Source organism: Atractosteus spatula (assembly GCF_055471065.1).
Source record: "Atractosteus spatula isolate fAtrSpa1 chromosome 10 unlocalized genomic scaffold, fAtrSpa1.hap1 SUPER_10_unloc_5, whole genome shotgun sequence".
In the NCBI taxonomy this organism is placed as follows: domain Eukaryota; kingdom Metazoa; phylum Chordata; class Actinopteri; order Semionotiformes; family Lepisosteidae; genus Atractosteus; species Atractosteus spatula.
The window spans coordinates 81,402-106,377 of record NW_028296625.1 but is presented as its reverse complement, the minus strand read 5'-3'; the positions used below and the strand labels follow the sequence as shown (position 1 = coordinate 106,377).

General features: G+C 44.8%; 1 non-coding gene and 8 pseudogenes across 1 annotated transcript; all 9 read left to right on the top strand.

Annotated features, from left to right (window-relative positions):
* The first annotated feature begins 6,003 nt into the window (after positions 1 to 6,003).
* On the top strand, positions 6,004 to 6,122 carry LOC148812004 (5S ribosomal RNA; annotated as a pseudogene).
* Positions 6,123 to 6,659: 537 nt separating this feature from the next.
* LOC148812003 (5S ribosomal RNA) lies at positions 6,660 to 6,778 on the top strand (annotated as a pseudogene).
* Positions 6,779 to 7,311: 533 nt separating this feature from the next.
* On the top strand, positions 7,312 to 7,430 carry LOC148812002 (5S ribosomal RNA; annotated as a pseudogene).
* A 537-nt stretch (positions 7,431 to 7,967) lies between these two features.
* Positions 7,968 to 8,086, top strand: LOC148812001 (5S ribosomal RNA; annotated as a pseudogene).
* A 537-nt stretch (positions 8,087 to 8,623) lies between these two features.
* LOC148812000 (5S ribosomal RNA) lies at positions 8,624 to 8,742 on the top strand (annotated as a pseudogene).
* A 535-nt stretch (positions 8,743 to 9,277) lies between these two features.
* On the top strand, positions 9,278 to 9,396 carry LOC148811999 (5S ribosomal RNA; annotated as a pseudogene).
* A 535-nt stretch (positions 9,397 to 9,931) lies between these two features.
* Positions 9,932 to 10,050, top strand: LOC148811998 (5S ribosomal RNA; annotated as a pseudogene).
* Positions 10,051 to 10,587: 537 nt separating this feature from the next.
* On the top strand, positions 10,588 to 10,706 carry LOC148811997 (5S ribosomal RNA; annotated as a pseudogene).
* Positions 10,707 to 11,243: 537 nt separating this feature from the next.
* On the top strand, positions 11,244 to 11,362 carry LOC148811996 (5S ribosomal RNA). The gene has a single exon (XR_016086360.1). It is a non-coding gene; the product is annotated as a 5S ribosomal RNA (ribosomal RNA).
* The last annotated feature ends 13,614 nt before the right edge of the window (positions 11,363 to 24,976 follow it).

The following is a 24,976-nucleotide window of genomic DNA, read 5'->3' as shown; positions in this document are numbered from 1 at the left end:
CAGATGTCCATCTGGCACTCCCTAAACAGATAGGCGCCAGTGGATGACCATTGATCATGATAGCCAGACTTAGCTAAGTGCATCCCCCTTTGGGAGCTGTCCTAGGACCTTAAATCACCCTGCACTAATGGTCTCTCTGTGGCTGCACCACAGAGATGAACAGAGAAATGGGGCCTCATTTGGGAAGCTCAGAAACACTTAATTCTTTCTTATTATTAAGCCTCGCCGCTACATATCCCCCCTTTTTGAAGGTCACGAGGTCCTGAGGCTTTGTTGCCTTCAAAACAAAACAGAGTTAAGTGATGTCCCTTGTCATTAGAACATTAACCTTAAATGTCCACATTACTCCTCGAGAATTCATACCGGAACCAGCATTGGGAACAAACAGGATGAATAAAATCTGGAGTATGTATAAACACGGTAGGAGACATCATCTCAGTCTAGGCATTACACATCAGGAAGTTCACTGTCAATATCTGATACCTCTGTAGGCAGATATTTGGGAAGAAGTAACTTCCTTTCTTTTGACATGCTACCTTTGACTCATTCATGCTACCCGGAGTACATCTTGATGTAAGAGTACAGCATTCAGAGTACACTGTCAGTCATGACCCAGCTACCCGGCAGTAGTGTTACAATAACAACAGTTCCTGTTCCCAGCCCCCCTGATAAACCACGACACCTGTGTTGGGCACCTGCCAGGGTGGGTTGGAGGTTTGTTCCATTAAAGCAAACTAACTACCTGTACCTCTTCAGGGCGTAGTGTTTCTTGGATTTCTATCCAATTCAATAGTGTGGCACCTGAAGGCATCCACGACCTCCAGTTTGGTCTTATGTTGTCTGGTTCCAGACCGTACAGTGTTAAGTTACCATGCTGTACTATGGCCTCCTTGGGAACTTGCAGGAAACTGTTGGTTAGGTAGCTGCATTGTGGTAGCTGTATCATGCCTGTCACAAGTCATAGTGACAGTTAAGTGTGGTGTGCTGACCAGCCATTTACTTCCCACCTGCTCTTCATGGGGTTCATTAACCTACCTCTGTTCGTTAGTAGCCTATACCCTTCATTGGTGAATCATTTAGACACAGCCAATGGATAGCTTTCGTAGCCATACCCATCTCAAGATTTGGAACCAAATTCAATCTTGGATTGCTTTCTGGGTGAGCTATGAGCGATGGGGTGGTTAATGTCACATACTCCTCTACTGAGAAGAGTGGAATCAAGTGGGTTGGGATTTGTGCCATGGCTAGACTGGCTACAGTGGCACTGAACTCCCTTAACAGGTCTTGTGTCAACATTCTGGCCTGTTGCACACAAGCATAAACCCACTGTATAACACCGGCAATCATGTCCACTGGTTGGGGGATAAGGTTTAACCCTGTTGCATAGGAAATTGCCTGTAGGGTTTTCCCTAGGCTTTCCAACTTTTGCTGCTGTTGATACAGTCTGTCACTACCCTCTGGCATCTCTGACACCTGCCTTCTTGGGGCAGTCAGGGTGAGAGTGCCAGTAGCAAACAAACCTACCAGAAATAGCAAATGCACAACAGTGGCAGCAGAAATCAGTCCTCCCAAAAGTCTTTTAGGGTAGCTGATCCCAGTCATCTCCTTCTGAGTGACTGTTGCCTTTCTAAGCTGGCGCAGCGTCTTTCTCATTATGCCATGTGGCATCTTGGGCACCAACATCCTGGAAATCTGGGGAGATCTGACGCAGCTGCTGATGCTGCTCCTCCATTTCCAGGGCATCTGCTTTTTCGATTTGTTCATGCCTGTGCTCTAGGAACCCTGCAGGGGGCGGTGCAGCGGTGGAGCATGCCTGACCCCCGGCTGAGTGGTCATCTAGAGCACCTGAGTGATTTGGAATTGTTACCCCATTCTCACTGTTCAGGTCCACCCTGCACACTTCCTGATTGAGGAATCCCTCTATCGGCATGTTTACAGTCGTTCGCTAGGGGCCGGTGTAGGACACCTGCTCGCTCCCCCCTTCCCTCGCTAGGGGTTCAGTGAGCTGCCCCAGCACTGGGATAGCCAGTTCACAGTCTTCGAACTCGCTATCACCCACCAGGCCCATGTCAGTGCAGGCGGGGATTCTGACACCCCACTTCTCCGTGTTCTGCACTGGCAGGCGGGTGGCTTTATAATCCAGCTCCAGTCTGGCTGAACCACTGTTGGTCAGACTCAGACTGACAGACTGAGCTGGTGGCTGTAGGAAAACCGGCTTGGCTTTCATTCCCTGTCCCTTCTGGGGGACTGGGTGTGTTGGAAACCCTGCCGTTGAGGCAGGAAAATCAGGTCGGTCTCACTCACTACCTGGTAGTTGTGAAAAATAATGTTACCTGACTGCAGGTTCCCTGGGTCACAGCAGAGGGAATCGGCATCTGGGATCAGGTGTGTCCACAGCGCAGTAGTCTCAGCGTCCAGCTGGACCTCCTATCTAACCTGTGAATGTTGCACCAGGGGCACCTGGCGGTGGCCCCGTGACAGCTGCTCAAGCAGATTCTCACTCATAGAGGACCTCTCAGGGCTAAGGGTGAGGGCTACATCACCAACCTGCTCTCCTGCCATCTGGATCCCTTCCACCACTGCAGGGTGGTGGTCCTGACCCCTCTTGGGTGCCAGGGTGCACAGGGAAAGCTCCTTTTCATCGCCAGGTGGGGAGATCTGCTCCTCTTTAGGGATGTAAAAGGGGTGTGCTTTACCTGGTGGATCAGGCGGCTGTTTGGAGCACCGCTCCTGTGGCATGGAGGCTGTTGTGACCTCAGCCGGGACATGACTTCCCTGTATATCCGGGGAACAAGAAAATATTTTTATTTCTTGTCCAGAGGGAACAGAAGGAATCTCCACATAGGCTTCTGTGTTCAGTGGGCACTGTGTGAGCACAGTCTGCCTCTTGGCCCCCCTTTCCTTCTGTACAGAAGGCTTAGGAGCCTTGAACTGTTTCCACACCTTGCCTTTCTGGTGATCCACCAAAGGTTCCTCTCTGAGTCGCATGCCCTTTTCTTTTTCTACCCGTTTGAGCTTGCTGTATGACATCAAACACCTTTCAACCTCAGTGTCAATCAATGTCTCACTGTGTAAGACATCTCCCATGGCAGCCTTGAGGTAAAAGCTTCCTGCTTTTCCTCTCTGTTTTACTGCCTGCTCTGTGACTTCAGGGGTGGAGTCAGCACTCGCTTGCGAGTGGCTGACCTCATCCAGGCAGGAACCCTTCCACTCAATCAGATAGACTGAGGGAGGGAGAGGGGGCGGGTCTCCGCCTCCTCCAGTGGATAGTATCAGCTCATTCACGCTTCCGGCAGCCTTGGGGAGCGGTTGTCTATGTCCTAATAAAACTTGTTCAATCCTGGCCAGGCGGGCGGCTACTGAATCCTTTTGTTCAGCTTTATCTAGCCCTTTCCCTTCCCCGGTGTTCTCATGGCACTTAGGACGCTGGGTGCGGTCCTGTGTGCCTGCTTTGGAACGGGGCTAAGCCAGCTCAGGAGCCTGTGCTCCTTCGAGCAGGGGGGAATTAACCCTGCTGGCTCTGACGGCGAACACAGTCGCTTTAACAGCTTTTTGCTCAGAGCGACTTTGGACATCATACTCCCAGGCTTTCTGCACGAATCTCTTAATATCAGTCATTTTCATGGTCTGTGCATCTGTATGCATTAAGATCATCTTTCTGACTGACGGGTGGAGATTCGCAATGAATAAACCCTTGAAATGTGTGTTCTCTTCGCAACCCTCATCATTTCGCCCTGCAAAATAAGTTCATCTAAATCTCTCGTAATATTCGCGAGGGGACTCTGCTCTCTCGTGCTTAATGTTAAGGGCGGTGGCTATCGCGGCAGTCGGGTCAATAAACGCACTGTATTCTGATAAGTGCTTGACACAGCTCTTCAAAGTCATCACAGACTTTCTTCATCTGCCTAGCCATCCACTCATGTACAGCTCTGCTGCTAGTTTTCCTGACCAGAAACACTTTCTCCTGTTCTGTGGCGTTTGGCAGGTACTGCAGGGTATACCTGAGGTCTTGAATATAACTCTCGATATTATTCTCTGACACTGCAGGGTCAAATCTCTCCATGTCCTTCGCTAGCTCTCTCAGAGAATGGAGGTTTATTCTCCTAGCTTCTCCGCTGACGGAGATATGACGGAGATCGTGGTCAGACCTGTCGCTGCTAGAGAGAGTGCTTAATAGCGACTCGAATTCAGACCTTTTAGCAACCATCGTTAAACTTAAAGAGTATTACTTTTAAGTACGAAATCACAGTTCTACCACAGAAAACCACAAGATCAAGTATGCAATCAACCCGGTAGATCGCAAAAGATCACAAAACAATCAAGCACTGCTTAAAGAGCAAGGGGAACTTTTTTCCTTTCGGCTTTCAGCACACTGTATTGTCGCGTATGAAACCCGCGGCGTTTTCTATTGATTATTCCGCTTGGTTGACTCATTTCAGTCTTACCATAGCCCAGGTATGACTGAAATGAGTCCAGGGATGCCAATAAATGTAGTGTGCTCTCTGAAGGCACCAGTTCTGTAGGGTTTGGGCATGTACGGGGACATTTATTAATTGTAGCCGTAAATCACAAAATGATTCTTTTAATGGCCTTAGAATCCAACCATGCGATATAACTCAAACAACGCACACACACACGGGTACTAATACACGAGGATACATTTATTAATACATAAAATATGCATATAAACCTAACAGATCTTATCGAGAGGGTTATCAGAATACAAAAGGTATATATACAATCAGTTACAAAGAGTTACATATATCAAGAGGACATACGTTCAGTATATCATTCATTTAGATCGTTTCATAAAGTGAACTTGGTTACAACTTCTACATTAGATACTGAAAACAAGTACATAACTCTTAGGAATTAAATTGATATCAACTGGTTGGGATAACAATTGAATTCTCAAGCTGTAATGCATTGAAGTTGAATACTCATCCAATCTCTGGGGATTCAGATCTCCTGCGGGCTCTCTGGCTCCGTGCCAGGCTGTGCTGTGCTGCAGATGCTCACTGACCGGCTAGTTAGTGTTGGCTTTAACTAGCAAAGTTTGTGCACAGGACAAAAGATGACTGTGGGTCCCAGCAAGTCAGGAAGAGGACCGGTTCATTCCTGAAGAAGCGCTAGTTCTGAATAGTGATTCAGCTGTCCACAGTTCCGACCTGTTCACAAGGCTTGCTGCTGGTGCTTACCTCAGGTGGATCCTCTGGTTACTCTCTGGCAACCTCCGCTCTAGACTCTTAGAACAAAGGAAAGTTCTGGCACTCGGACACACTGGCCGTTCCGTGGTTGTCCGGGCTGAGTCTTAGGATGGTCAGGAGGCGCACTGCGAGAATGTCCTGCCCTTGGGAGCCTTCTGCTCCTGGGCCGTCCTGCCCTGGAATTCTCCTTTGAATTCCCTTTAGAAAAGTCCAGGAAATAGTCTCTCAGGCCCTCTGTGTTGCCTGTTTTTACCTGGAGGAACTTCAGCTCGTTCATTGGCTGAAAGTTCCATGGGCATCAGAGTCCCACGTGGGTTACTCGGCCCTACCAGTCCCTGATTGGTTGATCAAGGTGAGATGTGAGTCACTTACTCCTGACACTTAGGAATGCAGTCCAGATGTCCATCTGGCACACCCTAGACAGATAGGCGCCAATGGATGACCATTGATCATGATAGCCAGGCTTAGCTAAGTGCATCCCCATTTGGGAGCTGTCCCTTATCAAAAGAAAACATCTTTAAATCAGCCTGCATGAATAGTTTCTCTGTGGCTGCACCACACAGATGAACAGAGAGATGGGGCCTCATTAGAAAAAGCACAGCAACACTTAATTCTGTCTTATTAACAACCATTGCCGCTACAAGTGAAAGGCTGAAGTGAAATAGAGCGGGGACGAAGGCAGTGAAGAGAGAGAACGTGGGAAGACGAGAAAAACGCAAGGGAAAAAAAGCAGCGTCGTAAAAGAGGTGACGGAGCTGTCCTCTCTATAAGAAGGGTGCCAGCGAGACTTGTTTGCGCTTACGTCCACACCCCCTTGAGCACGCCTGATCTCGTCTGATCTCGGAAGTTAAACAGGGACGGGCCTGGTTAGTACTTGGATGGGAGACCGCCTGGGAATACCAGGTGCTGTAAGCTTTTAAGCGCAGGAGGCGCCCTATCCCCGCTCGCTCGCTCATTCCCCTGTTCACACGTGCAGTGCGGCTTGTCCGTCTGTTTATTTGTCAGCTTTGGCGAGACACGGGTGCTTGTGTATTAGCGTGAGCGTTTTTTATTCTGATCGTGAACAGTTTTACAAGTCCGCAAAGGATCGAGGAAAGGTTTATCGCCAGCTGAAAAGAGACACGGCGCTTCGGCTGTGGAGACTTGTTCGGCTGGCGTTCGGGGAGTCGCGTTTTTCAGAATTGTATTGAGATCGTTTTCCACAGAGCTCAGATGTCAAAGCACAGCAGCAGCTCTCCACAGCGATCCTCTATAGCGCCCTTTCTCCCGCAGCTCCGTCCTCATTGGAAGGAAGCAAGAGTGAAAGGCTGAAGTGAAATAGAGCGGGGACGAAGGCAGTGAAGAGAGAGAACGTGGGAAGAAGAGAAAAACGCAAGGGAAATAAAGCAGCGTCGTAAAAGAGGTGACGGAGCTGTCCTCTCTATAAGAAGGGTGCCAGCGAGCCTTCCACTCGCTTACGGCCACACCCCCTTGAGCACGCCTGATCTCGTCTGATCTCGTAAGCTAAACAGGGATGGGCCTGGTTAGTACTTGGATGGGAGACCGCCTGGGAATACCAGGTGCTGTAAGCTTTTAAGCGCAGGAGGCGCCCTATCCCCGCTCGCTCACTCATTCCCCTGTTCACACGTGCAGTGCGGCTTGTCTGTCTATTTGTCAGCTTTGGCGAGACACGGGTGCTTGTGTATTAGCGTGAGCGTTTTTTATTCTGATCGTGAACAGTTTTACAAGTCCGCAAAGGATCGAGGAAAGGTTTATCGCCAGCTGAAAAGAGACACAGCGCTTCGGCTGTGGAGACTTGTTCGGCTGGCGTTCGGGGAGTCGCGTTTTTCAGAATTGTATTGAGATCGTTTTCCACAGAGCTCAGATGTCAAAGCACAGCAGCAGCTCTCCACAGCGATCCTCTATAGCGCCCTTTCTCCCGCAGCTCCGTCCTCATTGGAAGGAAGCAAGAGTGAAAGGCTGAAGTGAAATAGAGCGGGGACGAAGGCAGTGAAGAGAGAGAACGTGGGAAGAAGAGAAAAATGCAAGGGAAATAAAGCAGCGTCGTAAAAGAGGTGACGGAGCTGTCCTCTCTATCAGAAGGGTGCCAGCGAGCTTTGCTCTCGCTTACGGCCACACCCCCTTGAGCACGCCTGATCTCGTCTGATCTCGAAAGCTAAACAGGGACGGGCCTGGTTAGTACTTGGATGGGAGACCGCCTGGGAATACCAGGTGCTGTAAGCTTTTAAGCGCAGGAGGCGCCCTATCCCCGCTCGCTCGCTCATTCCCCTGTTCACACGTGCAGTGCGGCTTGTCCGTCTGTTTATTTGTCAGCTTTGGCGAGACACGGGTGCTTGTGTATTCGCGTGAGCGTTTTTTATTCTGATCGTGAACAGTTTTACAAGTCCGCAAAGGATCGAGGAAAGGTTTATCGCCAGCTGAAAAGAGATACAGCGCTTCGGCTGTGGAGACTTGTTCGGCTGGCGTTCGGGGAGTCGCGTTTTTCAGAATTGTATTGAGATCGTTTTCCACAGAGCTCAGATGTCAAAGCACAGCAGCAGCTCTCCACAGCGATCCTCTATAGCGCCCTTTCTCCTGCAGCTCCGTCCTCATTGGAAGGAAGCAAGAGTGAAAGGCTGAAGTGAAATAGAGCGGGGACGAAGGCAGTGAAGAGAGAGAACGTGGGAAGAAGACAAAAACGCAAGGGAAATAAAGCAGCGTCGTAAAAGAGGTGACGGAGCTGTCCTCTCTATAAGAAGGATGCCAGCGAGCCTTGCACTCGCTTACGGCCACACCCCCTTGAGCACGCCTGATCTCGTCTGATCTCGGAAGCTAAACAGAGATGGGCCTGGTTAGTACTTGGATGGGAGACCGCCTGGGAATACCAGGTGCTGTAAGCTTTTAAGCGCAGGAGGCGCCCTATCCCCGCTCGCTCGCTCATTCCCCTGTTCACACGTGCAGTGCGGCTTGTCCGTCTGTTTATTTGTCAGCTTTGGCGAGACACGGGTGCTTGTGTATTAGCGTGAGCGTTTTTTATTCTGATCGTGAACAGTTTTACAAGTCCGCAAAGGATCGAGGAAAGGTTTATCGCCAGCTGAAAAGAGACACAGCGCTTCGGCTGTGGAGACTTGTTCGGCTGGCGTTCGGGGAGTCGCGTTTTTCAGAATTGTATTGAGATCGTTTTCCACAGAGCTCAGATGTCAAAGCACAGCAGCAGCTCTCCACAGCGATCCTCTATAGCGCCCTTTCTCCCGCAGCTCCGTCCTCATTGGAAGGAAGCAAGAGTGAAAGGCTGAAGTGAAATAGAGCGGGGACGAAGGCAGTGAAGAGAGAGAACGTGGGAAGAAGAGAAAAACGCAAGGGAAATAAAGCAGCGTCGTAAAAGAGGTGACGGAGCTGTCCTCTCTATAAGAAGGGTGCCAGCGAGCTTTGCACTCGCTTACGGCCACACCCCCTTGAGCACGCCTGATCTCGTCTGATCTCGGAAGCTAAACAGGGATGGGCCTGGTTAGTACTTGGATGGGAGACCGCCTGGGAATACTAGGTGCTGTAAGCTTTTAAGCGCAGGAGGCGCCCTATCCCCGCTCGCTCGCTCATTCCCCTGTTCACACGTGCAGTGCGGCTTGTCCGTCTGTTTATTTGTCAGCTTTGGCGAGACACGGGTGCTTGTGTATTCGCGTGAGCGTTTTTTATTCTGATCGTGAACAGTTTTACAAGTCCGCAAAGGATCGAGGAAAGGTTTATCGCCAGCTGAAAAGAGATACAGCGCTTCGGCTGTGGAGACTTGTTCGGCTGGCGTTCGGGGAGTCGCGTTTTTCAGAATTGTATTGAGATCGTTTTCCACAGAGCTCAGATGTCAAAGCACAGCAGCAGCTCTCCACAGCGATCCTCTATAGCGCCCTTTCTCCTGCAGCTCCGTCCTCATTGGAAGGAAGCAAGAGTGAAAGGCTGAAGTGAAATAGAGCGGGGACGAAGGTAGTTAAGAGAGAACGTGGGAAGAAGAGAAAAACGCAAGGGAAATAAAGCAGCGTCGTAAAAGAGGTGACGGAGCTGTCCTCTCTATAAGAAGGGTGCCAGCGAACCTTGCACTCGCTTACGGCCACACCCCCTTGAGCACGCCTGATCTCGTTTGATCTCGGAAGCTAAACAGGGACGGGCCTGGTTAGTACTTGGATGGGAGACCGCCTGGGAATACTAGGTGCTGTAAGCTTTTAAGCGCAGGAGGCGCCCTATCCCCGCACGCTCGCTCATTCCCCTGTTCACACGTGCAGTGCGGCTTGTCCGTCTGTTTATTTGTCAGCTTTGGCGAGACACGGGTGCTTGTGTATTCGCGTGAGCGTTTTTTATTCTGATCGTGAACAGTTTTACAAGTCCGCAAAGGATCGAGGAAAGGTTTATCGCCAGCTGAAAAGAGATACAGCGCTTCGGCTGTGGAGACTTGTTCGGCTGGCGTTCGGGGAGTCGCGTTTTTCAGAATTGTATTGAGATCGTTTTCCACAGAGCTCAGATGTCAAAGCACAGCAGCAGCTCTCCACAGCGATCCTCTATAGCGCCCTTTCTCCTGCAGCTCCGTCCTCATTGGAAGGAAGCAAGAGTGAAAGGCTGAAGTGAAATAGAGCGGGGACGAAGGTAGTTAAGAGAGAACGTGGGAAGAAGAGAAAAACGCAAGGGAAATAAAGCAGCGTCGTAAAAGAGGTGACGGAGCTGTCCTCTCTATAAGAAGGGTGCCAGCGAGCCTTGCACTCGCTTACGGCCACACCCCCTTGAGCACGCCTGATCTCGTCTGATGTCGGAAGCTAAACAGGGACGGGCCTGGTTAGTACTTGGATGGGAGACCGCCTGGGAATACCAGGTGCTGTAAGCTTTTAAGCGCAGGAGGTGCCCTATCCCCACTCGCTCGCTCATTCCCCTGTTCACACGTGCAGTGCGGCTTGTCCGTCTGTTTATTTGTCAGCTTTGGCGAGACACGGGTGCTTGTGTATTAGCGTGAGCGTTTTTTATTCTGATCGTGAACAGTTTTACAAGTCCGCAAAGGATCGAGGAAAGGTTTATCGCCAGCTGAAAAGAGACACAGCGCTTCGGCTGTGGAGACTTGTTCGGCTGGCGTTCGGGGAGTCGCGTTTTTCAGAATTGTATTGAGATCGTTTTCCGCAGAGCTCAGATGTCAAAGCACAGCAGCAGCTCTCCACAGCGATCCTCTATAGCGCCCTTTCTCCCGCAGCTCCGTCCTCATTGGAAGGAAGCAAGAGTGAAAGGCTGAAGTGAAATAGAGCGGGGACGAAGGCAGTGAAGAGAGAGAACGTGGGAAGAAGAGAAAAACGCAAGGGAAATAAAGCAGCGTCGTAAAAGAGGTGACGGAGCTGTCCTCTCTATAAGAAGGGTGCCAGCGAGCCTTGCACTTGCTTACGGCCACACCCCCTTGAGCACGCCTGATTTCGTCTGATCTCGGAAGCTAAACAGGGACGGGTCTGGTTAGTACTTGGATGGGAGACCGCCTTGGAATACCAGGTGCTGTAAGCTTTTAAGCGCAGGAGGCGCCCTATCCCCGCTCGCTCGCTCATTCCCCTGTTCACACGTGCAGTGCGGCTTGTCCGTCTGTTTATTTGTCAGCTTTGGCGAGACACGGGTGCTTGTGTATTAGCGTGAGCGTTTTTTATTCTGATTGTGAACAGTTTTACAAGTCCGCAAAGGATCGAGGAAAGGTTTATCGCCAGCTGAAAGGAGACACAGCGCTTCGGCTGTGGAGACTTGTTCGGCTGGCGTTCGGGGAGTCGCGTTTTTCAGAATTGTATTGAGATCGTTTTCCACAGAGCTCAGATGTCAAAGCACAGCAGCAGCTCTCCACAGCGATCCCCTATAGCGCCCTTTCTCCCGCAGCTCCGTCCTCATTGGAAGGAAGCAAGAGTGAAAGGCTGAAGTGAAATAGAGCGGGGACGAAGGCAGTGAAGAGAGAGAACGTGGGAAGAAGAGAAAAACGCAAGGGAAATAAAGCAACGTCGTAAAAGAGGTGACGGAGCTGTCCTCTCTATAAGAAGGGTGCCAGGGAGCCTTGTACTCGCTTACGGCCACACCCCCTTGAGCACGCCTGATCTCGTCTGATCTCGGAAGCTAAACAGGGACGGGCCTGGTTAGTACTTGGATGGGAGTCCGCCTGGGAATACCAGGTGCTGTAAGCCTTTAAGCGCAGGAGGCGCCCTATCCCCGCTCGCTCGCTCATTCCCCTGTTCACACGTGCAGTGCGGCTTGTCCGTCTGTTTATTTGTCAGCTTTGGCGAGACACGGGTGCTTGTGTATTCGCGTGAGCGTTTTTTATTCTGATCGTGAACAGTTTTACAAGTCCGCAAAGGATCGAGGAAAGGTTTATCGCCAGCTGAAAAGAGACACAGCGCTTCGGCTGTGGAGACTTGTTCGGCTGGCGTTCGGGGAGTCGCGTTTTTCAGAATTGTATTGAGATCGTTTTCCACAGAGCTCAGATGTCAAAGCACAGCAGCAGCTCTCCACAGCGATCCTCTATAGCGCCCTTTCTCCCGCAGCTCCGTCCTCATTGGAAGGAAGCAAGAGTGAAAGGCTGAAGTGAAATAGAGCGGGGACAAAGGCAGTGAAGAGAGAGAACGTGGGAAGAAGAGAAGAACGCAAGGGAAATAAAGCAGCGTCATAAAAGAGGTGACGGAGCTGTCCTCTCTATAAGAAGGGTGCCAGCGAGCTTTGCACTTGCTTACGGCCGCCCAATCATCTCTTATCGCTGACCACCACATAAGCTTCTTTTTCACAGCTCCCTCACACTCAGCACCTTCCCCTGCAATAGCACTCGCTGCATCACTGGCAAATACATATCTAACGACATTCAGGGCATCACAGGACAATTCCAGATAACCCTGACAACATCCTGTATCTCATTTACTGTATCTCTTGCAAAAAATGCCCAGGTATCTACATTTGGGAAACCGAAAGGAGACTAGGAGAATGCTTCAGAGAACATATTAGGGCTGGGAAGGTTAAAGATTTCTCCAAGCCCATAGTTTTTCTTTTCACCTCAAATAGCCAGGATCTCTCAATGACTGACTTATTTTAATGTAATCTTCTCTATTCTCTTGCAGGTTTTGACTTCACACCTTTCTTCACCTCTCTCCATTTTGCACTTCCTGTGTGGCCTCTCTGCTGCTCCTGCCTCCTCCCCTCTCCCAGCTTTTGTTCTTCTGTGCTATTTAATCTTTGTAATCTGCCTTGTCTTTCTCACACCTGAAGAAGGCTTCACAGCCGAAACATTGAGTTTTCTCTCTTCTCTTTTCAGTATGGAATAAACCTATTACTTGTTCCTTTGCAGACTACACATGCTGACATAGTTTAGTTCAGGTGGGTAGCTGCTTCAATATACATTTGTAAATGTCAATTTAAAACTGTAAAAATAGTAAGATTGTAACTCCACTTTAAAACGTGGCAAGAAATAGACACATGGGAGGCTACACCCTGGAAAGGACATCAGTCCATCCCAGGGCAAAGATATAAAAAATAAACATATAGGCAGCACATATCAAGCCTTACAAGAAATCATTAACAGCCTCAACACACACCACAGGTCCATTAAACTCAAATACACCAAGCATGGTAGCCTGATAGACTTCCTAGACACCACCACATACAAGGTTTCTTCCTTCAACAACACAGACAAACTGGACATCAAGGTATTTTTCAAAGACACATTCACACGGCTTACTGCACAAGGATAGCTTCCACCCAAAACATACTTTAAAAGGACTGGTAAAATCACAACTCCTACACTTCCACAAAATCTGTACACAACAACAAGACTTTGAGGAAGCCAAATACACACTCTTCCAAGCTTTATGCCAGAGAAGATACACACAAAGTTTCCTCAAAAATGTGGTACAAACATTTCTAAATAGAAAAACTCCAGATGACAGAAAAATACCCCTCAACACATCATATTCTCAACTCAGCATAAAAAACAACCAAAAACCATGATATTAGAAAACACAAACATACTAAGGGAGCACAAAATCATATCTGCACACAGAAAAAAACAAAAACCTTCAGCATTAATTAGTCCAAAGCAAGCTAAAACCTGTACAAAACAGATCATATACACCAAGAGCCAAACATTTCATAACAGAAAACAATGATCCAAAACAAAGAAACTAAAGAAATCTTCCAGTTGCAAAGGGCACTCTCAGAAAACATCAATAACGCCATCTACAGCATCCAGTGCAAAAAGTGCGGGGTGACCTATGTGGGGGGAACGGGTAACTCCATCCGAACCCAGCTGACACAACACAGGTACATCAGGAACCACGGGACTGGAAAGCAACCCCAACTGGACAGAGATAGAAACAAAGAAAAAGGAAAGGGAGTGGATCAAAAGACTTAATACTATCTTTACACAAGACCTGAACATCAGAAAAACCGGGAGGGTTTTAGTCGTTGGAAGGAGAGTGCTCTCCTTGTCCCAGATGGTCCCCTCTCGGATAAAATCTGGGAGAAGGAGCTTTGTTCCCCTCTCCTAACTAGCCAGATCCTACAGGGACTGGAACTCTTCACCATACTAACACGCAACAAACAGAAGAATAACTGAAACCAATCAGCTATGGAAACTCACACAGCTTGCACAGTCCTACTAGGGAGGAAAACAAAAGACCCTGATTGCCTATTGAGATGTTAATGGTCCATGCATAATCCCCACCAGGGAAAGCAGAAACCCATTCACCAACTGAAACTGCACCTACTCATACAGAAAGGTACAGAAGGAACACAGACCATAGGATACAAACTAGCCCCCTAAGAGGAACTACAACACACTGCCCCTTACAAAACAGGATAAAAACAGGCCAGCATGGACACAGTGTTCCAGAACAATGCCTGAAGAAGACCCAGGCAAAAACATACCGACACACAGAAAGGCAAGATTGTCTTCCTATGGAGCCACAGATTCTACAGAGGTAAAGCTGCCTAACAGTGGAAACCTAACGGTGTCAACGAAGCTTTAGGCATTTAAATGGTAAGTATGGATCAATCCAGAGTTGACAACGCACGCAACCGTACGGTCACCCTCCACACTGCCTACACAACAAACATGTCAAACAGACAGGATACCTTCCAACAAGGAACCAGGATCATCTACAAAATGATCCAAACAGTCCACCATTTACAAAACACAGCAGTTTTATTGGACGGGAGAACCGAGCACCCGCCAGCCTACGACGGAAGACCGAGGAACTCATAAAACCTGCCAAGCCACCCAAACTCACATATTTGAAGCTGGTAAGCAATGCCAAAAATTGGCTTCACACCACACTGCAGATCCTCGAAGAGCAAAATCTGTCATACAACTAGAGGATCTTGAGCTTCCCCACTGGGAGGAAGCTTTCACACTTGCTTCCAACTGATCAAAGAAACATTATGGGAGGAAATTGCAGAACACCACCTTTGGACCCTACAGTACACAAGCTATCAATACTGGGTTAGGGAAGGACACTCGGGCAGATCAAATTATCACACCAGTTTTTAAATTCTACAACGACTTCTACTGGAAAGACTGCGAACAAGACCAAGTAAGAGTTAAGTTGTTTTATAAAGTCATTATTTTAGAGCAAGGTATAATTCTGATAAAAATACAATAAACAATATGGTGAAGCTATTGGAGAGAAAATTAAGGCTCGGTTAAGAAACTGAAACAGTCTTGACTTGTTCCTTTACACAAAAGTTATTTATTTTCAAAAGAGACCCATGAGAATTCATCTGGTGTGCAAGACCTGCCTGAAGACATTTGACCAGTTTCCTCTTCACCTAAAGAGGGTGTGTATGAAATGAGCCTCAGCAGAGGAGATCAGCAAGGTCCTTCTCCAGGCCAGGAAGGACTTGTTGAATCACCTGAGGAATGGGCAGGTCGGGGATTACAAGAGCATAGGGCTCATGTGTGGTGAGAATGTGAGACTGGCAGAGTCCATGGGTCCATGGACTGTTTTATGTGGAATCCTGAAGACACATCAGCAAGGTAAGATATTTATAATTTATAAGGGTTCTTCTGTTTCATTTCTAACCTTTACCTTTATGTAAGGGTATGTTAAAATGATATACCAGTGGTCCAGATGCCCTGAGCAAGAGGCTGCTGTCAGGGAGGAAGAGATGCCAGAGACTGAAGTGGAAGAGGAAGGGGAAGATGTGAGTTCTGGAGAACTTTCTATTTTTTCCAAATGTATCTTTTGTTTTATACTTGTATTCTAGTTTGTCTTAGAAGTAAAAATGTTTAAATGTGTATTTTGTATTCCTACTGTCCCCCCAGTTCTTAAAAGCCATCAGCAGGCTCTCAGGAAGACGGTGACCCAGGCTGGACTGGACAGAACGCACTCCCTGGATGCTCCTCACCTGACTGGGTTTAAACAGGACCTTACCAAGGATCTTGGAGTGGCAGATTGCTCTCAGGAGGTATTTATTTTTAAAGGCATTTAAAATTGAGCAGTGATATTTCCATAGCACATGTTTTTACTCCTTAGCTTAAAATTCACCCATGTGAAATCTCAGCCATAAACATAGTGACTCTACATTTGTCAGGTAGAAAATGTTTCCAGATTCCTGTTTTTATGGATCCATCTGCATCTTCCTTAAACTTTGTAAAGGGCCTATCCAAAACAACAATTATTTTAACCAAATGAAGACCACTGGACTGTCTCACCAAATCATTGCTAATTATATTAGGAACATAAACCATTTTCCGGGCTACATCCTAAATGATATCGGTGTGAAAGTAGAGGATCCCAGCCTGGCTAACCTCATCATCAACTTCCAAAGTATCCTAAAGGATATTCAGAAGAAGAACAGTAAGAATGTTGCCAAGAGATTACTAAAAATAGGTCATTTTCATTTTAAAACTTCTTTTAGTTGTACTTTTAATTTGAATACAAAAAAAGTTGATGAGTATTAATTTCTCCCACAGATATAGACAGTTGCAGAGTCCAGAACCAAGTACGAAGGATTGCTGGAAGGTGCTGATGGTTGCAAAGAGAGATGTGTTGCACAGACTGGGCAAGACATCACCTTGCCTGAGCAGCTTCTTGTACTGTATTACCTGCAGGCCTTTCTCCAGCTGAAGCACCTGTAGCACCCAGGGGTGGTAAAGAACATGACAGTAAGAATACTTTCATACAACAAAAGTAAGAAATTACATATATGGGATTTTTACAGTTTGGTGTATTCATTTTTATTTTCTCGCTATTACAGGTTGAGGAATGGGTGCAAAGAAAGTGTTGTTTCAACAAGTGGGCACAAAAATGGTCATAATTCCTGTTAAAGAGCACAAAACCTCAAACAACAGCTGGCTTCCTTTGCATTGAGTGAAGAAGAGGAACATGCAAGTTGATGGCTACATTGATATACCCATCCACTCAATTCAGGGTTGTGGTAGAACTGGAACCATCCTGGCAAGCAGTGGATGCAAAGTACTGTATCACCCATAATGTGACACCAGTCCATCACAGGACTCACTCACACCATGGCCAGTTTTCATAGAAGCCAATTAAAATCCATGTTAATACCGAACAAAAGACCTCCACCTGCATAGCTCCAATCATGTACAGTATTTAAGAAAATCTGGAATGTACCTTAATTGCATTTTATTTGTGTTTTATCAGCCGTTTCATCTTTACTTCACTAAACTGCGCTGTACTGCCCAGGTCAGCAGCTGTGAAAGGAGACGGAGAAGATGGACTGGTCAGCCAATGTATCAACAGTGTCTGAAGTGCTTGAGAAGTGGAAGCCCAACACAGGACTGCCACCAAATGGCATGCAAATTAAAAAGTTGATAAAGTATCAAATCTGGGAAGGCCTGAGCATCACTGACGATCCTGTGAAGGAGAAGAAGTTTGTGACTTCCAGGTGTTTCCAGAAGGGAGAGGTGGTGTGTGATTACAACGGCAAGGTCATCACAAAGACAACTGCTGAAGCTCACAGATGACAGAGGGAGACATGAGATGTCTTTTCTTTTCAGATGAACCTGCACAAAAACTGTGCATTGATGCTCGTGAAAAACACTGAGCCTGCCTCCCGGATAAGGAGGCAAATCGGAAGATGGATAAATCCATCAAAGAGAAAAGACAATGTAAGGGCTGTAAGAAAGTCATTTATAATCAACGAACAGCCTGTCATAATTCTGTCTGTGACAAAAAGGGACATTGTTGAGGGGAGAAGAGCTCCTCTGTGATTACAGCATTTCCAGGAAATAATTTCAAGGTGAAGGACAAGCTCTGGAGTGGTTGGTTCACTGACCATTTCCAAAAAAGGGACTAAGTAAGTATATTAAAGTGCATATTTTGAAGATATTCATTTTCTTGTACCTTGGAATTAATGTAAAAATTATATTCGTGTTAATGTCTTGAAAATAGCATTTCTCATTCTCATCAGCAAGGATATAAGGAAGGGATATGGGACTGCTAAAAAGATACATGATTTTCAGAAGAGTATAGAAGGCAGATAACTATCCCACTCAATTGTTACTGCAAAGAAATGCCACAGTGTAAACAAAAAGGTGAACCATTCTTGAAATTTATTGACAGAATCTGAATAGCACGGCATTCCCAGACCAGGCACTGGAGTTTCCTGCAGCGTTAGATGGGTAGTCTCTTGGTAAGAGAGAGATCGACAGAGTACTGGACTTCATGAACGACACCTTTCCAATTCATCGAGAACAGAGCCCACAAGATCTAGAGTCTAGAGAACAATTTCTTACAATATTAGTGGTAGTTTCTGAATAGGTTAAGGACAACATAGTTGTAGAGCTATCTTGCAACTTCTTAAAAGTTGTAAAAGTGATTACCATATTGCCAGTGGTTTATATTTAAAACCTAAAGATTTTAAATTGAATCTTTCTTAAACAAAGGACATTTTTCACAGGAACAGCAGCCTAAATCAGTTGATGACTGTAAATATGACAAGCTTGTGATAAATTGTAAAGTGCAAAACAAAGTTGTATTGTTTTGGTTTTGTCTTCAACATCATATTAATAGGCATGTTATTTTTAGAGCAGCTGCCTGCCATTCACCACCAGCCAAGATGCCACGAGGTACATGAAATGACCCAGAAGTACTTAATGATACAGAGAAGAGCATATGGGGGGAAAAAAAAGAAGACAAGAAATATCCATTAACACGTGCATCTAGAAGCCAGAAGACGGGTGATGATCAGCATTTCAAAAGCAGACACTGGAGGTTGAATTCAAGTTTTAACAGTGATTGTCTATGTTTGGCTTCAACACAAATCATATTAATATGCTCACATTATTAATTTGTACAAAGTCCCCAATATTCATTACAGGCGATGTTCCCAGGAGTACACACGACCCAGCCAGAACGTGGCTAGCTGACGTGCAGTGGACCTCAGGGAAAGAACTCTTGCCCACACGGATGTCTCTGCTCTGAAAACCACTGGATAAAGGTATATGGCGGTCTGTTCTCAGCTGTTGATTTTGTGAAAAATATTGAATATGAAAGATTGAAGTGTCACTATTCAATGAAGTTCAGACATAAGTATTATGTTGAGAAGCTAGATCTGTTCTACTAATAGCTTTAGTACCTTAATATTGTACTGTTTGCTCTGGTTTTCAGACATCAGTCCAAGATCATTGGTGGGTTAATTGATTTCTGGTAAGATTGGCCCCACGTGTGAGTGTGTGTTTACATTTCTATCTGGCATCCTCAAAAGATGGTTTTGTTTCCTTTTCTTAATTGCTCTTGATTACTAGAGTTTATTTGGCATGATACATTTGTGATAAATGCTTTTTCTTTGTGAATAGTCTTATTTTAATCTACATAATGTCAATGAGTTAGTACCTTAAAGAACAAGCAGTAAAAGAAATGACATTTCAGGTTTATTAGCTAAAGTTACTGAGATTCCTTTACAGCGCAGAGACCCATCTTTAATATGCTGTGTGTGCTCATAATGGACTTGAAATTTGTTTTTGTCACAATGTAAAGGTATAATAAATAGATAATATACTCTATTTATCAAGACTTGACTATTTTAATTCCATACTTCCATTGACTGCTTTGGAATGCATTCCTTACAATTTTCCTAAATAATCATTGTCTCACAGTGTAGACCTGGGTGACATAACAGGGGTCAGGGCTGTGTTTTACTGAAGGTTTGTGTAGACTGGCCATTGTCTATGTGAGACTGTGGGATCACTAGGGGTTCCCCCCCCAACACCTGTAACATTGTCAAGTGGTATAATTACCTACAAAAGCTAAAGTTTCCTCCATTAAGGGGTCACTATTTGTCAGTCACTATCAGTCCGGGACACTCTATGCTAGATTGGACTGTTGTCTTTGGAAGATGGGGTCACAGGTGATGAAATAGACCACAGTGGCAGTCCTGCCTAGCTGTTATATCACTGACAGACTCACCCACACATTGAGAAGAGAGCACTGGTTTCTGTGCAGAAAGCAGAACAACTCACTTTAACTGGTCAATTAGGTCTAATGAGTTTTATTGCCCTTGACATCTAACTTACTCCAGCCCCCCTTGTGGAAACAACCCCTAATTACTGTTCATGAGCTCCTGGCCACACTTGTTCCCAGTGGAACCAACCTGGAGCAGCAGAACAGAGGTTTTTGTTTCTTTAAGTTGTCTGTTGTTGTAAAACAAGTCATCCCTTACGAATAAAAACTCTCCCTCTAGTCTGGTTGCTATCTCCTTTATTTGCCCCATATTCCCAGGGCAAAGCAGCTGAGTAATCAAAAGCTGAACTGCAAGGAGCTGAATTTCACACTGGGTTACAACAGACCCTGGTGGGAGAATGGGCAGGAGAGGGCCGGTTGTGCTCCTGAACTAGTCCCCTCCTCTCCTACTCTCGTATTTGCATCACAGTCTATAAACTCCAGCCCTATTGCTTTTCTTCCAGTTCATTTTTTTTAATACGGCTCGTGAATTATGTATACTCTTGTGAAGTATCAAGAAAGCACTCTTATCTTTATTCCCGACGGTCTAGCACAGTAACCACAACTCCAATAACTTTAACTAGAGGAAGAAACCCAGCTTCTGCTCAAAAGGAAAAAAAACATTGAAATCATAAATCTCCAACACTGGCTGGAGACTCTGTGTGTCCGTGCTCAGCGGTTATATAGGACAGAACTCAGCGCGCAGCAGGTGCGGCTCATTGCTCTACGCTCCCCGTGCGGAATGCGCGTCTCCTCCTTCCAGACTCGTAACACCGCTGCATACATCCCTCTTAAATCCCAGAAACACAGAAACTCCGGGGTGTTTCTGTGAGTCAGTACTGGGTTTCTCTGTTCAAGGTTACAAGCAGAAACAAATAAAGCGCTGAAAGCAGGAAGTTATTTCTGCTCGTAGGCATAAACGTGTAAAAATAAATTTTCTGATTACTAAACCCCTAATAAAATCCATCTAAGTCTCCCTTTCGTTCCCAATGCACATAACTGAATATAAACCAGTCAAGTTCAGGTACTTTTCTGATGTACAGTATCTGAATAGTTCTGGCGCGGCTGTTGTAACAAAGATACTTACGAACTTTTTTTTCATAAGAGCTCTTGCCGTTTTTAAAATGAATATTTTTTTGAATTCGCTAAATCACACGAAACACCAGCATCACTTATCGTAAGCATCTGACCAATTACATTCCTGAATGTTAAACCCATTTAGCATTTATTTTTAACTTGTTTTTTTTTAAATTACACACCTGTTAACTTAGTCCGGATCGCGGTCACCGAGGACCACTCCTGTCTCCCCAGATGACACTTATTATTTTTAAGATAAACGCGAGATAAACAACGTTTGTTTGAAACCGCTCCACAAATTTTCTCACATGCACGTATTCTCAAATATCACCACAACAAAATCATAAAGTTTGTTTCCACAGACATGACACTATTATGCAATAAACCAATAAATTAATGAACTAGCAGAATCCCAATAAAAACACCCGATCACCTGGCCAGCCCAGCATGTCAGTATCATACATTTTTACCAACAAAACCGCAAAAGCAAAAACCAGCATATATATATCCCATGTTTTTACCTTATTCTGGAGCATGATATATATCCAAAATAACCCAGACTAGTTTATCTCAAGAGCTAGAGACTAGTAAACGTTACTGATTACGTAGTAAATGTTTGAAGAACGAGCGCCAGAAATAAGGCGATTTGACTGGTAAAAACCGCTGTCATTCTTTGTATTTTCAGCCACCCTTAGGGGGTGAGACTTCCTCTAGACGCTTCAGGCTGCATTTTTAGCTGTCAATCATTGACTCAGAAGGGATAATCAATCAGTTTTTTATCAGTTTCTTATCAGTGCTCCTTTTTTTCACACCAGAAGGCAACTCTGAGGTTTTTTTCATTGCATAACAGCAGGTAAAGGCTCTCTAGCAGTGTCTTAAGGTTTTTATAGCAATTGCAATGGTTTTTATTCTTATTATTTTCAATATTTTTATGATTTTTTATTATACTGTAGGTGTGAAATTTCATTCCAGGTCCAGTCTTCACAAAACATGATGTAGAATTTTTTCTAATTGATCAATTTGTCCCAAATTTTTATCCAAGCTAGTAGCCACCTAGAACAAGGTTTTCAAATCATTCCCAGGCCCTTGACATGCATATAGTTGAAAACTCTGACCTCTGAAGACCGAAAAAAAATGTTCGCCAGCTGTTTTTTTTGTTTTTTTTTCATATGTTTGTCTGCTGAGTGGACACATTAAGAAATATAAGAAATTTGACTATTCACACTCAAAGCCAAGGGGGTTAGCTTCAATTTAAGACCTGAACCAGGCTCCTGCTATGTTCTGCTGCAGAGATATAACAAATGTTTAAGGGGGAGGAAATTCCAGGCGGACATTGGCTAAATATGTCACTGGTAGTAAAAGGTTAAGTATTCTTGCCATTTTTAGCATATTGTAAGTGGATTTTTTGCAAACATTTTATTTTTTAAATCACATGAAACACAATCAACCCATTGTAACTTCACATTGATAATTCCTGAGCTTTATAACTGTGTATTATTTCTTTGTACCTTGTTTTAATATTTTTTTTATTATTTTTGAATTTTACAGAGCTTTTTAATATATTGTGAGCATTTTAGTGTCATTTTAAAATAGGACTATCAATGCTCCTGACTTTTAAACCTGTATTTATTCTGACATTATTCTCTCCACCTGCAGATGAGGGAGGTATTTGATTTTTAATTTGTTGATTTGGGGGGAAAATATACATTCATTTCCTTGTATGTATCACCAGTGGGAAACTTGGCATTTTTGGATGAATTGCAATCTTTACTGCAAGGCCTTCAGACTGATATAGAAATGACTGGAGATTTAAATGACACATTTGATAAATCAGACAGGAACAGCATAACATCTAAAATGGCAGAACCCTCTAAAGTACTGAAAAATTTCCGGCACATTCATAATAAATAAAATTTATTTAACTTAAAGCATAAAATTTGCTTTAAAAAGAAAACCACAATTTGTACGATATCATATTTCAATATCGACGTTCAGATGAAGAATTTGAGGATTTGAATATCAATGGAGAGTACATTGATTTTGGGACAATGTTTGCATCTGAATAATCCTTCCTCCTGGAAAGAAGGGAAAAAAAAAGTTTTGAGTCTCAGTCTTCAGGATCCCCCCCAAAAAACGTGCAAATATGTTTCCGATGTATTTTGGATAAAGATATAACTCTCATAGAAGATACATTTTATCAGTTGAATGCAGTCGATACTTTCGACTTTTTATATGATGATAGGACCTACATTTAGGGCTCAGTACTGATAACACTGCTGCTATTGATGGAGTAGAAATAATCAATAGCTGGCAAGTACTGGCAGTTTTTTTTCTGAGGCAAGAAGTCCTAGAACACCTCCTATAAAAATGTTAAGATTCAGAGCAAGAAATATTTTTCCACCTCACCTAATGCTATTGCATTAACGAGGCTGAAGTTGGCTTCTTATTCGCCAGCTGCTGCTTTGCGTTTTTCGTTCCGTCTTAAATGCTGCTGCTGTGATGTTATGTCGTCTTTCGCCTGTAGATGGCTCTCTACAGTCTTTTTTAAAAATACTTATCCGGATGTATTACTGTACATTTCCTCAGTAAAGGGGAATATGTAAGTAGAGACTGTCCAAATTGCATTTTTGTATGAAACACATTTCAGAAACACAACTCACAATAAAACAAACTGGCATGTTATACCAGGAGTAAATAAGACAAAGGCAAAACGTAAATTCACTGGCACTTTCTGCATATTTTCCACAACCTTGCCTTCTGATCATAAAAAGTCTCAAACTCTTGCATTTTACAAAGAAATTTTAATATAGCAGTTTTAAATGGGACATTTAGAACATGGCATATGAGACTATATGGTTAACTGAGGATGAGCAGAGGGTGATCGAACCTACCTCCTGGTTATAAAAATGTCTAAAAATTCTGACACAGATGTGTGAGAGACAATGGAAAAGACTATCAAAATCCTGAACTTCAGGACATTGTACTGTACCGTTTTTTAAATACGACCCTCTGAACATGGCATGAGAGAATACATTGTCAAATGGTCAATGCAATGTTTGCTAAATTGCTAGGGCCCTCCCTTCTTATTTTAAAATCGTCTCATATTTCTGACATCAAGGTGTGAGACACAATATAACAGACTGTCAAAATCCTGAACTTCAGGACATTTTATGATACCATTTTAAAAATATGACCCTCTGAGCATGGCATGTGAGAAAATGGCATGTAAGAATGCATTGGGAAAAGGTGAATGCAATTTCTGCTGAATTGCTATGGCCCTCCCTCCTGATTACAAACTCGTCTCACAATTCTGACACTGAGGTGTGAGACACAATGTAACAGACACTATTAAATTGTGAAGTACAAGAGATTATACTGTTACGTTTTTTTTAATATTGACCCTCTGGCATGTGAGGACTTGTAGTCAACAAAATAGCACACATTCTGCCAATTTGCTTTGTCCCTCCTTCCTCGTTACCAAAACATCTTAGTATACCGACACTAAGGTAAATGTCTCTAAATCCAGAAGTTAAGTTGTCAAAGTATATCGGAGTCAACCGATATTGATCAGGTTCTGCTGATGCCGAGCCCGCAGCCTTCACCATAAGGTCCAATTCCCCAAGCCTACTGACCTTATATGTCCATCCCTTCTCGTCAAAATTCGTATTTTCACAGGGTACCCTTCAGAAATTGCAGTATAGAATGAAAAAAACTCCAATAGATATCGGCCACTGTTGGCGATTTTCCTTTAAGATAGATAATACTTTATTAATCCCGTAGGGAAATTGACAAATGATTCTCCAGAAATTTTACGGAGTGTATCACTTACACTGAGACCGAGAAGTGTTAAGCTGTACATGAGTCTTTGTGGCTCGGTTGTTAACCAAAAGGGTGGTGGTTTGAGACCATCCAGGGATGCTATGAGCCTTTTAATGAACACACCCTCTTCACTTCATTTCTCCATGGCCGGTCTTGTACCGCAATCAAATACAGAGCCCGTAGGGGGCAGTAAGCCCGCATATATAGCTCACTGTGTATATAATGAAGAAGCGGAGGTTAGTTTCTCATCTGCATGTTGCAGAGCCTTACGCAACTCGTACCAACAGCTGGGGTTTGATCCCTGCACGGGCTATTAGTTGAAAGACCATTGTAAATGATGTGTAACAGCTTTATCCAGCTGGCTTTTATGTTTCATACTAAATTGCTATCTTGAAACCAAAATAATTAGAAATATGGAACACAACCGTTGTTCCCCAAGAAGGAAAGCTGTTT